The sequence below is a fragment of the Pan troglodytes genome, chromosome X, assembly GCF_028858775.2.
Source record: "Pan troglodytes isolate AG18354 chromosome X, NHGRI_mPanTro3-v2.0_pri, whole genome shotgun sequence".
NCBI classification, from domain to species: Eukaryota; Metazoa; Chordata; class Mammalia; order Primates; family Hominidae; genus Pan; species Pan troglodytes.
The window spans coordinates 38,948,106-38,961,220 of NC_072421.2; the positions used below are offsets into that span (position 1 = coordinate 38,948,106).

Genomic DNA, 13,115 nt, shown 5'->3' on the forward strand with positions numbered 1-13,115 from the left:
TGGTGAATTATCTATTTCACAACACTCATAGGGAAATAATAAACCAGTTTCTCACAGAAACCCAGCCTGGTTCTGTGACCAGAGTGGAAATTCCCCCATGTCTATGGAGGCCACGTAGGTAATGTAAGTGAGTGAAACAGATTGGGAATAAGACAATAGGGAGTAGGGGCTGGGGCTGTGTCAAACTGGAAAGCACATGCACAGTCTAAGGGCAGCTACTACTACTCAGCTTCAGCCAATATTCCCAGAGGGAAGCATAAGCCCTGTGTTGCCAGATTTATTTTGACTTTTAATATATTAGCAACTATATCAGTGAAAATAATAACTGAACAAAATGCTTCTGTAGTCCAGAGCTGGTCAATCGCTGCCAGTTTAAAACCTCTGGCCTTGAAGAGTAGGCAGAAACATCTAATGCAAGACAATCCTTATAAATATGACCTCTTTCAGCCTAGCTTTGGGTAACTATTGAATGTCACTGAGTTGGTGATTAAGATTTCTGACATGCACTTAGAATGAAGATTGTATGGCTGGTCAGGTATGGTGTCATACACTTTCATAGTCAGCCAACAATAGTAAAAATATGAACAAAAGACTTAAACAGGCGCTTCACGAAAGAAGATATCCAAATTGCCAATAAATATATTAAAGCGCTCAATGTTATTAGTCATGAGGAAAATACAAATTAAAACCACAGTGAGATAAAACTACATACTCACTAAAATGATAAATATAAAAAACACCCACTCAAGTGTGGGTGAAGATGTGGAGTAATTGGAATGCTCGTACATTGCTGATAGGAATGTAAACTTGTACATCCTTGTCATTTCTAATGAAATTTAAGACATTCCTTCCTCATTGCCTAGCAATTTCTTTTTTTCAGGTCATATCCAAATGTTTATTTAACTCATAACCTCCATAACACGTTAAGTTGAACTTACAGAAACGAAAGTAAAGCATTTGAAAATTGATCTGTGGATACAGGATATTTCTATAGGAAACAAATATAAAACATGAGACTCAATGAGTTTGATGGTGATAATAATTAATGCTTAGGATTCAACTTATATTCTAATTAATCTAATTGGGTTAACTACAATCATGAAATATTCCATATTTTCCTGTTATGACTTTGTTTTTGTTTGTTTTTTTAAACTTTTATTTTAGGTTTAGGGGTACATGTGCAGGTTTGTTATATAGGTAAACTCATGTCATGGGAGGTTGTTGTACAGATTTTGTCACCCAGGTACTAAGCCTAGTATCCAACAGTTAGGTTTTTTGTTTTTTTGTTTGTTTTTCTCCTCTCCCTCCTCCCATCCGCCACCCTTGGGTAGGCCCCAGTGTCTGTTATTCTCCTCTATGTGTCCATGTATTCCTATCATTTAGCTCCCGCTTATAAGTGAGAACATGTGGTACTTGGTTTTCTGTTCCTGCATTAGGTTTTTTTTCAATTTTTAGTTTTTTTATTTCAATAGGCTTTTGGGGGAACAGGTGGTGTTTGGTTACATGAATAAGTTCTTTAATGGTGATTTCTGAGATTTTGGTGCACCCATCACCAGATCAGTGTACACTGTGCCCAATGTGTAGTATTTTATCCCTCGCCACCCCCACCCTTTCCTCCCAAGTCCTCAAAGTCCAATATATCATTCTTATGCCTTTGTGCCCTCATAGCTTAGCTCCCACATATGAGTGAGAACATACAATGCTTGGTTTTCCATTCTTGAGTTACTTCACTTAGAATAACAGTGTCCAATTCCATCCAGGTTGCTGTGAATGCCATTATTTCATTCCTTTTTATGGCTGAGTAGTATTCCATGGTATATACACTACATTTTCTTTATCCACTCATTGATTGATGGGCATTTGGGCTGGTTCCATATTTTTGCAATTACAAATTGTGCTGCTATAAACATGCATGTGCAAGTATCTTTTTCGTATAATGACTTCTTTTCCTCTGGGTAGATACCTAGTAGTGGGGTTGCTTGATCAAACAGTAGATCTACTTGTAGTTTCTTAAAGAATCTCCACGCTGTTTTCCATATAGGTTATACTAGTTTACATTCCCACCAACAGTGTAAAAGTGTTCCCTTTTCACCACATCCATGCCAACATCTATTTTTTTTTATTTTTTGATTATGGCCATTCTTGCAGGAGTGAGGTGGCATCGCATTGTGATTTTGATTTACATTTCCCTGATAATTAGTGATGTTGAGTATTTCTTTCATATGCTTGTTGGCCATTTGTATAGAGAAAATCTTCACAGTCTATACATCTGACAAAGGACTAATATCCAAAATCTACAAAGAACTCAAATAAATCAGCAAGCAAAAAACAATCCCAAAACTTCTAAGTATATACTAACCAAAAGAAATGCATGTATATATCCATAGAAAGACTTGGGCAAGAATGTTCAGAGCAGTTTTATTCAGACTAGCCGTTAACTGAAAACATCCCAAATGTCCATCAACAAGAAAATGAGTAAACAAAAAACTTTGGGGTATATTCATACAGTCAATGAGCAATAGAAAGAACTAATTAGGATGCATCCAACAGCATGGATTAATCTCAAAAACATTAGGTTGGGTGAAAGAAGCCCTACACAAAAGAGTATATACTGTATGATTCCGTTTATATAAGGTTCAAAAACAGGCTGGGCATGGTGGCTTGTAACTATAATTCCAGCACTTTGGGAGGCCAAGGCTGGAGGATCATTTGAGCAAAGGAGTTCAAGACCAGCATGGGTAACATGGTGAGACCCTGTCTCTACAAAATAAATAAATAAATAAATAAATAAATAAATAAATAAATAAATAAATAAAATTAGCCAGTCATGGTGGCTTGCACCTGTAGTCCTAGCTACTAGGGAAGCTGAGGCAGGAGGATCACTTGAGCCCAGGAGGTCCAGGCTGCAGTGAGTCATGTTTGTGCCACTGCACTCCTACCTGGGTGACAGAATGGGACCCTGTCTTACAAAAAAAGGATTTAAAGTTCAAAAACAAGCACAACTTGTGGTAATTTTAAAACTGGTTGCCTCTGTGGGTGGGGGAACTGACTTTAATTCTGAGAGATGGGAATGTTCTATATCTTGAGCTGGGTGGTTACATGTTGTATATTTTTGCTAAAATTTTCCAAACTGTACGCATAAAATCTGCACGTTTTACCATATGTAAATTATACCTCATTAATCTACTAAAATAATAGTTGGGTCCTGGAAAAAAAAAAAGCAACTGGACAAGGACACTGCTGGCCTGGCCCAACCAAACTATCCAGCTTCACACAGGGAAGAAATGTCAGCCTCCATGTTGGCATGTTGTACTTGGGTGCATGTGTTGGGCTAGTTCCCACATAGAAATGGCAAAACATGCTTACAGAGTGCCCAAGAGAGAAAATCCTTCTTTCCCCAGAAGTTTCCTAATACAGAGAGGCAGTACATGCTAATGGCTAAGAAAATGACTTTGGAGTCAAATAACATAGATTCAAATTTTGGCTTTCCCAAATATTAGCTTGATGACTTTGAGGAAATTCTTACTGTTCCAAGCCTCTTGTTGCTCATCTATAAAATGGGTATGATAATACCTTCTTCAAAGTATCATCATGGAGATTGTCTGCAAAGTGCTCACTTAGCACAGTAACACCCATATGGTATTCAATAAATTGTAGCATTTCATTCTATATTCATATAGGGACCAAATGTCTGAACATCTACCTTTCAAAGCTTATCTAACATCTTCTCCTTAAAGAACTTTCCACTATTCTAAGACTCCTAGGAAGAGTAACATACTGAGTTCTTAAGGCCTTAGTGCACATTACTTTTAGAAAAATATGACTTCCCTCAGAGAGAAGCAAGGTGGGTAGGTCATAGGGTAATTTACTTGACATAGATGTAAGGGAAAGCACTGCTAAAGGAAGAGGTGTCATTTAGGATTCCTGTTTGCAAGTAATTGAAATGATCTTTGGCTTAACCGAAGGCAGAGGCCGGAAAATCAGGCCTAGGCTTACAGAAACCAAGGTCACTCTGTAGGCCTAGGCCACACAATTCATACCAACTAATTTAAAGTAGGAAGTAACCAATAAACGCATGACCTACATTTGTTTCATTGCATCAATTCCTCAAGATCCAAAGTTTGGGGAAAGAGTATCAGAGTTGTCTACTTTGCAGCCCCAACAGTGTGAAAGTGTTCCTATTTCTCCACATCCTCTCCAGCACCTGTTGTTTCCTGACTTTTTAATGATCGCCATTCTAACTGGTGTGAGATGATATCTCATTGTGGTTTTGATTTGCATTTCTCTGATGGCCAGTGATGATGAGCATTTTTTCATGTGTCTGTTGGCTGCATAAATGTATTCTTTTGAGAAGTGCCTGTTCTTATCCTTCGCCCACTTTTTGATGGGGTTGTTTGATTTTTTCTTGTAAATTTGTTTAAGTTCTTTGTAGATTCTGGATATTAGCCCTTTGTGAGATGGGTAGATTGCAAAAATTTTCTCCCATTCTGTAGGTTGCCTGTTCACTCTGATGGTAGTTTCTTTTGCCGTGCAGAAGCTCTTTAGTTTAATTAGATCCCATTTGTCTATTTTGGCTTCTGTTGCCGTTGCTTTTTGTGTTTTAGTCATGAAGTCCTTGCTGTAAACTAGTTCAACCATTGTGAAAGACAGTGTGGCGATTCCTCAAGGATCTAGAACTAGAAATACCATTTGACCCTGCCATCCCATTACTGGGTATTTACCCAAAGGATTATAAATCATGCTGCTATAAAGACACATGCACACGTATGTTTATTGTGGCACTATTCACAATAGCAAACACTTGGAACCAACCCAAATGTCCATCAATGATAGACTGGATTAAGAAATGTGGCACATATACACCATGGAATACTATGCAGCCATAAAAAAGGATGAGTTCATGTCCTTTGTAGGGACATGGATGAAGCTGGAAACTATCATTCTGAGCAAACTATCGCTAGGACAGAAAACCAAACACTGCATGTTCTCACTCATAGGTGGGAATTGAACAATGAGAACACCTGGACACAGGATGGGGAACGTCACACACCAGGGCCTGTTGTGGGGTGGGGGGAGGGGGGAGGGATAGCATTAGGATATATACCTAATGTAAATGATGAGTTAATGGGTGCAGCACACCAACATGGCACAGGTATACATATGTAACAAACCTGCACATTGTGCACATGTACCCTAGAACTTAAAGTACAATAATAAAAAAAAGAGTTTTTATTATTAAAATTGTATGCTCTCACAGGGCAGAAACTATAGCTATTCTTCATTTTTAAAAAAAAAAAGAGTATCAGATTTGTGGAGCTCAGACCAACTTCTCTTTCCTGGCTCTCAAACTAGGCAAGGCTAGGAAAGACTGGATGTCTTCGGCTTCCAAAGGGTGGGGCAGGAACCTGGAATTACCTTACACCAAGACTACCCTAATCAGGGAGAGATATTCACCAAAAGAAAATTGGGGTGCCCTGGGAAGTGGCAGTGGATACTGGGCAGCTGGAAAGTAACAAATATCCACAGGAACACAGGGCACAGTAGTGGAGGGCCAGAAAATACCATTTCCCCCTTCTTAGTGGGTTCTTAAGAGACCTTGTATTTGGAGCTCAACAGCTTTTTGGTGATCCTATTATTAAATTCATCTCAACAACAGCTCTGAGCAGTAGAGAGGGACTATCAATTTATTTCCTTATTAGTGACCTGTTCTGTCTCATTGTATTTATTTCTTAACAGTTCAAGTGCTTTCTGTGGAGGTTAGCAGGAAGCCCAGAGCAAATATTTAAGAGCATCATTTGTTACATGTTACATATATTATATATTATATATATTATATTTTTACACATATAAAAGTTAAAAGATTAGGGTGACTTCTTGCACAAATCTTAGTAAAACAACTGTACTAGCTAGTAAGTTATATGCAGTAGTCATTAAAATGTTGAAATATAGGGAAATGTAAATTTTAGCTCATTTAAATATTTCCAGAAAAAATATTTTATTTTCATAGAAATGTTACTTTGGTGTTGCCTACTACAAACTTTTTGGGAAGGAGGAGGCCAAAATATAAATTTGAAAATTGTACTTAAAATTTATTTTAATTTTTAAATTTCCCTCAGACTTTCTTATATACATTTTTTCTCAGCTTGAGAGAAATCATGTGCTGCCATACTACATTTTTTAATTCAATATGAACTTTATCAGAAAATATTTTTACTTCAGTTAATCTTTCTGTGTGTGTCAGTGTGTGTGTGTGTGTGTGTGCACATGCACGCGCTTATAAAGCCTTGGTAAATTTTGACAACTGCCTTTTCTGAGTGGTATAATATCATAGCTCTTTTGCAATCATTTTGAATTACGTGTGCATGTCAACCAATTCAAGTACACTTCTGCTCTATAGGCAACTTCATTTAGTTAAAAAAAAAAACCTTGTTTTTACCATAACACTGTGCTTCACAAAAAATGATAATAACTTTCATATTATATCACAAAACAAATAATTGAATCCTCAATGTTGAACTTTTAAAATGAATTTTCAATAGAATTCAAAACAATATCATATTTTCCCTTTGACAGAATGAACTTCTAAAACTTTTACTTTGATACAACGAATTGGGTGATAAAAATTTAGCCATCATTGGAATTAACAGATTGTTTTATTTGAAGCATTCAATATCACTGATGTAAAACTGACCTCACTTAATTCTTTGCAAAGCTCTGCTAATGAAGTGAACACAATAACATCTATCAGTTCATTTTTAATATATGCACATGAACACTTGGAATAGAAATGAATGGCATTAATTTAGGAAAATGATGATTTGATCTAAATTAAAAGTCATGCTTTACTGAGTGATATGTAAATACACCTTCTGAAGACGTATTAATACGTGTTAAATGGCCATCTTCGGGCCCAGGCTTCTTAAATTAACTATGAAGTTTTGAAACTACGAAGTTTTCTAAGTGCAGCAAACCACCATGGCACATGTATACCTATGTAACAAACCTGCACCTTCTGCACATGTATCCCGGAACTTAAAGTAAAATAAATTAAAAAAGGAAACTACGAAATTTTGAAATAAATGTTTATGTATCTTTCACAGATCTACCTCCTCAGATTTTATATAGCCAGTCAATATTATTTTGGCTCCCAGGGTGGCTGGTAAATGGCTCCTAAACTTTTATGCAAATTACATGTCCATGATCAACTTTCTTGAGAAACGGAAAGTCAGTAGTTCGGTTGTTATTAATAATCATGTGCTTCATCTTTTTTTCAGAATGAAGCATCTTGTTTACAGCTTAATATATATGCATATAAAACACACTTCTGTCCACTCCCCCATAAGCGGGTCCAGGCAGCTCCTTCCTACAGAGGGTAGGGAAGAGGGCCATCAGGGCAGTGCCTATTTTCTCAAAGGCACTTACCCTCCCCTCCCGAAATGCTCCATGCCTCCAGTTCCAATACCGGGGGCCAGGCAGGAAGCCCCTCTGAAAAAGAAAGGGCCCCCCCAAAACTCCCACCCCACCTTGGTTTGAGCTGCAGTTGTGGAGGACCTTGCTGAACTCTTTGGCACCCCTCATTTCTGCTCCCTGTTACATCATCCAAGCCAGAAGCACAAGTCACAGGTAGGTGGGGGTGGGGGGAACTGGTCTGGTGTTGGCTCAGTCAGGTGGTTGCTCTCCCTGGAGGACCCCCCAGGGCTGATGTCTCTGAGGCTGTAGAATCCTGATTTGGACTCCTCCAGCCCCATATTCCCACCATATTTTGTGAGGTGAGCTCCTGGGCTCTCACTGGCTGCCTGAGGGTGGGGCTGATCTCAGTTGGAGTCAGAATCTGAGGAGTCCCTTGAAGAGGAGGAGCTGGTGGATTCATTATCTTCATCCTCACTGCCATCCTCCTCATCATCTTTATCCTTGTCATCCTCCTTATTCTTGTCCCTATCTTTGATCTCATCCTCAATGCTGGACTTGGAGGAGTCCCCACCATCAGAGGAGTCACTAGTCTCATCATCTTCCTCTTCTTCCTCTTCATCCTTGTTGTCCTTCTCCTCAGACTTCTAATTGGACTTCAAGGTAGTCCAGCTGGACTTGGAGTTCAGGTCTCAAAGCTTAGTCATGCTCTTATGTTCATTGGAGATGTACTCTTTGTAAATTACATGGTCCTGGGGAGACAGACTCTTGATGCAGAGGCCCAGGTGTACCTTGCACACTTCTGCTGCTCCTTGGCCAGCTTTTTGTAGTGCTCCTTCTGGCTCTGGGAGATGTGCTGCCAGCGGCTGCCATTCTCCACCATGCGCTCCTTCAGTGGCAGGTGGTTCAGCTCCCCATTGGACAGCAGCTCCTGGGAACTGTTCATGGGAGGCTTCTTGGTTTCTCCCAGGAACTTTATCTTCCTGGAAGAGTTTCTAGCAACCAGAGGTGCCTGCATCTCACTCGGCTCTCTCTCGTATCACTTTTGGTGTTTAGCTGCCTTCTTAATCCATAGCAGTTTCTCCTTCTTCTTTATGTTATTCCAGGTCATCTCCATGGCTTTTGAGGCCTTCACCCAGTTGTTCTTCAATTGGGCCATGTAGTCACTAATGATGCTCTGTTACCAGATCTTCTCTGCTGTCTTAGGTGACTCTGGCAGCTTGCCCTGTGCCTGGTGCTCCCCCCTGGGCCTTGTTCTTGGCCTTCTTCTTCCCAGATCATTCCACATTTGGGCCAGCAGGTAGGTCCACTCACTCCCAGGGAGCTCAGGCTGCTCCTCCCACAGCTGCTACCACTTCTCCTCAAAAAAAAAAAAAAAGAAAGAAAAAAAAGAAATGAACACATCCAATATGGGCCACTTAGGCTTCTCTGAGCTGTCCTCACCCCCATCTTGGGGTGGCTTCTTGGAGGCCAGGCTGGTGGCTTGCTTCTTGTTGCTATTCAACATCTTCTCCTTCCCCAGGACCCACTACTGCTCCTCCCTGGGGAAGTCTCTCAAGTAAATGGAGGAGCTCCACCTCATAATGTTTCTTTTTCTGAATGCACTTCATGTGATAGGCATCCTTCTCCTTGTGGGAGAGGAGCTTCCGCTGTTGGCTGCACAGCACCATGCACTCTCTGCTGGGTGTGTCCTTCATGTCAGCCATGAGCTCTTCTCAGTACGGCAAGTAGCTGCTGGGAAGTGGCTTGGTGGGTCATCCATCAAACTTGTCCTTGAGCTGCCATTCTCAGCCTTGGTGAAGGTGAACTTGGTGATGCCCACCCCACTGATATTCGGCTCAAGGTGCTTCTGGATATAGTCCCACATGGTCTCCTCATATTTCTTCTGCTGATCCAGGGCCTTACTAATCCATTTCAGCCTCTTGTTGTCCCAGAGCTGAGACCACTGCTTCCTAGGAAGTCCTTCACCTTCTTACCTGCTTCGTAGTGGCATCTGGGCTCACTTTGAAATACACCTTCTTCTCATGAGTGTACCACAGTTGCTGGGGAATTTGGGGCTTCTTGGGGATATCTGACTTCTTGTCATTCTGGATTGGGTCAGAGTGATCCTCTTTGAATTGGGTCAGGTTTCTACAGACTTTTGTTTCTCCTTATGGAAGCCCTGCATATATTTTATCTTCTTCTCCAGAAGCTGCTTGGATTTCTTGGATATAATCTTGGTCAGGTCCAGATTGCTCATCTCAAGGGGAGTTTCACATACTTGTCGTGCTTCTCCATGAAGAAGGGAAATAAGGAAGCGGGGAATTCCTTGGGAAATCTGCAGGGTTTTTTGTTTGTTTGTTTGTTTGTTTGTTTGCCTTTGTAAGGATTTGTAACATGTTTCTGAGCATTGAGGATCAATTCTGTCAATGTATGGAACTTCCTGGCCTTGTTAGAAATCTCTACCCATTCAAGCTTACACATGTCTACAGAAAAGTCCTTAAATGCTACATTTTCCCACTCCATATGTGACTTGGTAGTTTTGAACTTGGAGCTGTCATTGACTGTAAAGTAATTTTTCAAGCATTGTGGCAAAGTCAGCATGTCTTCCTGGTACCAGCAGTCTTGGCCTTTGGGGATGGCCATTTTCAGGTCTGTGGGGCAGTCAGTTTTTCTCTTTATCCTCCAGGTGTCCAGCTACCTCTTCCATGGTGCTGGCTGGCAACCCAGGATCAAAGCCACCTCACCCTTTAGAAGACATACCAATTCCCACTCAGGCAGGCTGAGAGGTGAGGGACTTTCTATCCCTCTCCCCTCTCAAAGAGGAGGTGGGCACAGGTCCCACACTCTCAGAGATAACCAGCCAAGACCCTAATAGACTTAATGGGTTGGTAGATGTGGGAGTATGCTCCTCCCCTTCTTCCTAACCTCTCCCCTATCCCCTGCAGCCTGGCTCCGTGGTGTGCACACTCCCCTGCCCACTGGAAACTGCTTTCTGCTTCCATGTGCAGTGAGCACCCACCCTCTACCTTCCTTCCCCAACCCTGGCCAACAAAAACCTCCTCCTCCTTGGAGCACCCACCGAAGGGAGGCTCCAGGCTAGAGGGCCTGCACTTCACTTTTAAAAACTCATTGTAACTAAAAGGGTTTGTTGAAAAATAAATGCCCCTTGTAAGTTGGATTCCTAAGTATTTTATTCTCTTTGAAGCAATTGTGAATGGAAGTTCACTCATGATTTGGCTCTCTGTCTGTTATCGGTATATAAGAATGCTTGAGATTTTTGCACATTGATTTTGTATCCTGAGACTTTGCTGAAGTTGCTTATCAGCTTAAGGAGATTTTGGGCTGAGACAATGGGGTTTTCTAGATATACAATCATGTCGTCTGCAAACAGGGACAATTTGACTTCCTCTTTTCCTAATTGAATACCCTTTATTTCCTTCTCCTGCCTAATTGCCCTGGCCAGAACTTCCAACACTATGTTGAATAGGAGTGGTGAGAGAGGGCATCCCTGTCTTGTGCCAGTTTTCAAAGGGAATGCTTCCAGTTTTTGCCCATTCAGTATGATATTGGCTGTGGGTTTGTCATAGATAGCTCTTATTATTTTGAGATACATCCCATCAATACCTAATTTATTGAGAGTTTTTAGCATGAAGTGTTGTGGAATTTTGTCAAAGGCCTTTTCTGCATCTATTGAGATAATCATGTGGTTTTTGTCTTTGGTTCTGTTTATATGCTGGATTACATTTATTGATTTGTGTACATTGAACCAGCCTTGCATCCCAGGGATGAAGCCCACTTGATCATGGTGGATAAGCTTTTTGATGTGCTGCTGGATTCGGTTTGCCAGTATTTTATTGAGGATTTTTGCATCAATGTTCATCAAGGATATTGGTCTAAAATTATCTTTTTTGGTTGTATCTCTGCCTGGCTTTGGTATCAGGATGATGCTGGCCTCATAAAATGAGTTAGGGAGGATTCCCTCTTTTTCTATTGATTGGAATAGTTTCAGAAGGAATGGTACCAGTTCCTCCTTGTACCTCTGGTAGAATTCGGCTGTGAATCCATCTGGTCCTGGACTCTTTTGGTTGGTAAGCTATTGATTATTGCCACAATTTCAGATCCTGTTATTGGTCTATTCAGAGATTCAACTTCTTCCTTGTTTAGTCTTGGGAGAGTGTATGTGTTGAGGAATTTATCCATTTCTTCTAGATTTTCCAGTTTATTTGCGTAGAGGTGTTTGTAGTATTCTCTGATGGTAGTTTGTATTTCTGTGGGATCGGTGGTGATATGCCCTTTATCATTTTTTATTGCATCTATTTGATTCTTCTCTCTTTTTTTCTTTATTAGTCTTGCTAGTGGTCTGTCAATTTTGTTGATCCTTTCAAAAAACCAGCTCCTGGATTCATTAATTTTTTGAAGGGTTTTTTTTTGTCTCTATTTCCTTCAGTTCTGCTCTGATTTTAGTTAGTTCTTGCCTTCTGCTAGCTGTTGAATGTGTTTGCTCTTGCTTTTCTAGGATGTGAAGGGCCTCTTCAAGGAGAACTACAAACCACTGCTCAATGAAATAAAAGAGGATACAAACAAATGGAAGAACATTCTATGCTCATGGGTAGGAAGAATCAATATCGTGAAAATGGCCATACTGCCCAAGGTAATTTATAGATTCAATGCCATCCCCATCAAGCTACCAATGACTTTCTTCACAGAATTGGAAAAAACTACTTTAAAGTTCATATGGAACCAAAAAAGAGCCCGCATTGCCATGTCAATCCTAAGCCAAAAGAACAAAGCTGGAGGCATCACGCTACCTGACTTCAAACTATACTACAAGGCTACAGTAACCAAAACAGCATGGTACTAGTACCAAAACAGAGATATAGATCAATGGAACAGAACAGAGCCCTCAGAAATAACGCCACATATCTACAACTATCTGATCTTTGACAAACCTGAGAAAAACAAGCAATGGGGAAAGGATTCCCTATTTAATAAATGGTGCTGGGAAAACTGGCTAGCCATATGGAGAAAGCTGAAACTGGATCCCTTCCTTACACCTTATACAAAAATTAATTCAAGATGGATTAAAGACTTAAACGTTAGACCTAAAACCATAAAAACTCTAGAAGAAAACCTAGGCATTACCATTCAGGACATAGGCATGGACAAAGACTTCATGTCTAAAACACCAAAAGCAATGGCAACAAAAGCCAAAACTGACAAATGGGATCTAATTAAACTAAAGAGCTTCTGCACAGCAAAAGAAACTACCATCAGAGTGAACAGGCAACCTACAAAATGGGAGAAAATTTTCACAACCTACTCATCTGACAAAGGGCTAATATCCAGAATCTACAATGAACTCAAACAAATTTACAAGAAAAAAACAAACAACCCCATCAAAAAGTGGGCAAAGGATATGAACAGACACTTCTCAAAAGAAGACATTTATGCAGCCAAAAGACACATGAAAAAATGCTCATCATCACTGGCCATCAGAGAAATGCAAATCAAAATCACAATGAGATACCATCTCACACCAGTTAGAATGGCAATCATTAAAAAGTCAGGAAACAACAGGTGCCGGAGAGGATGTGGAGAAATAGGAACACTTTTACACTGTTGGTGGGACTGTAAACTAGTTCAACCATTGTGGAAGTCAGTGTGGCGATTCCTCAGGGATCTAGAACTAGAAATACCATTTGACCCAGCCATCCCATTACTGGGTA

At 40.3% G+C, this 13,115-nt stretch overlaps 1 pseudogene; it reads right to left on the reverse strand.

Annotated features, from left to right (window-relative positions):
* Nucleotides 1-7,814: 7,814 nt before the first annotated feature.
* Nucleotides 7,815-10,062, reverse strand: LOC473567 (nucleolar transcription factor 1-like; annotated as a pseudogene).
* Between the last annotated feature and the right edge of the window lie 3,053 nt (nt 10,063-13,115).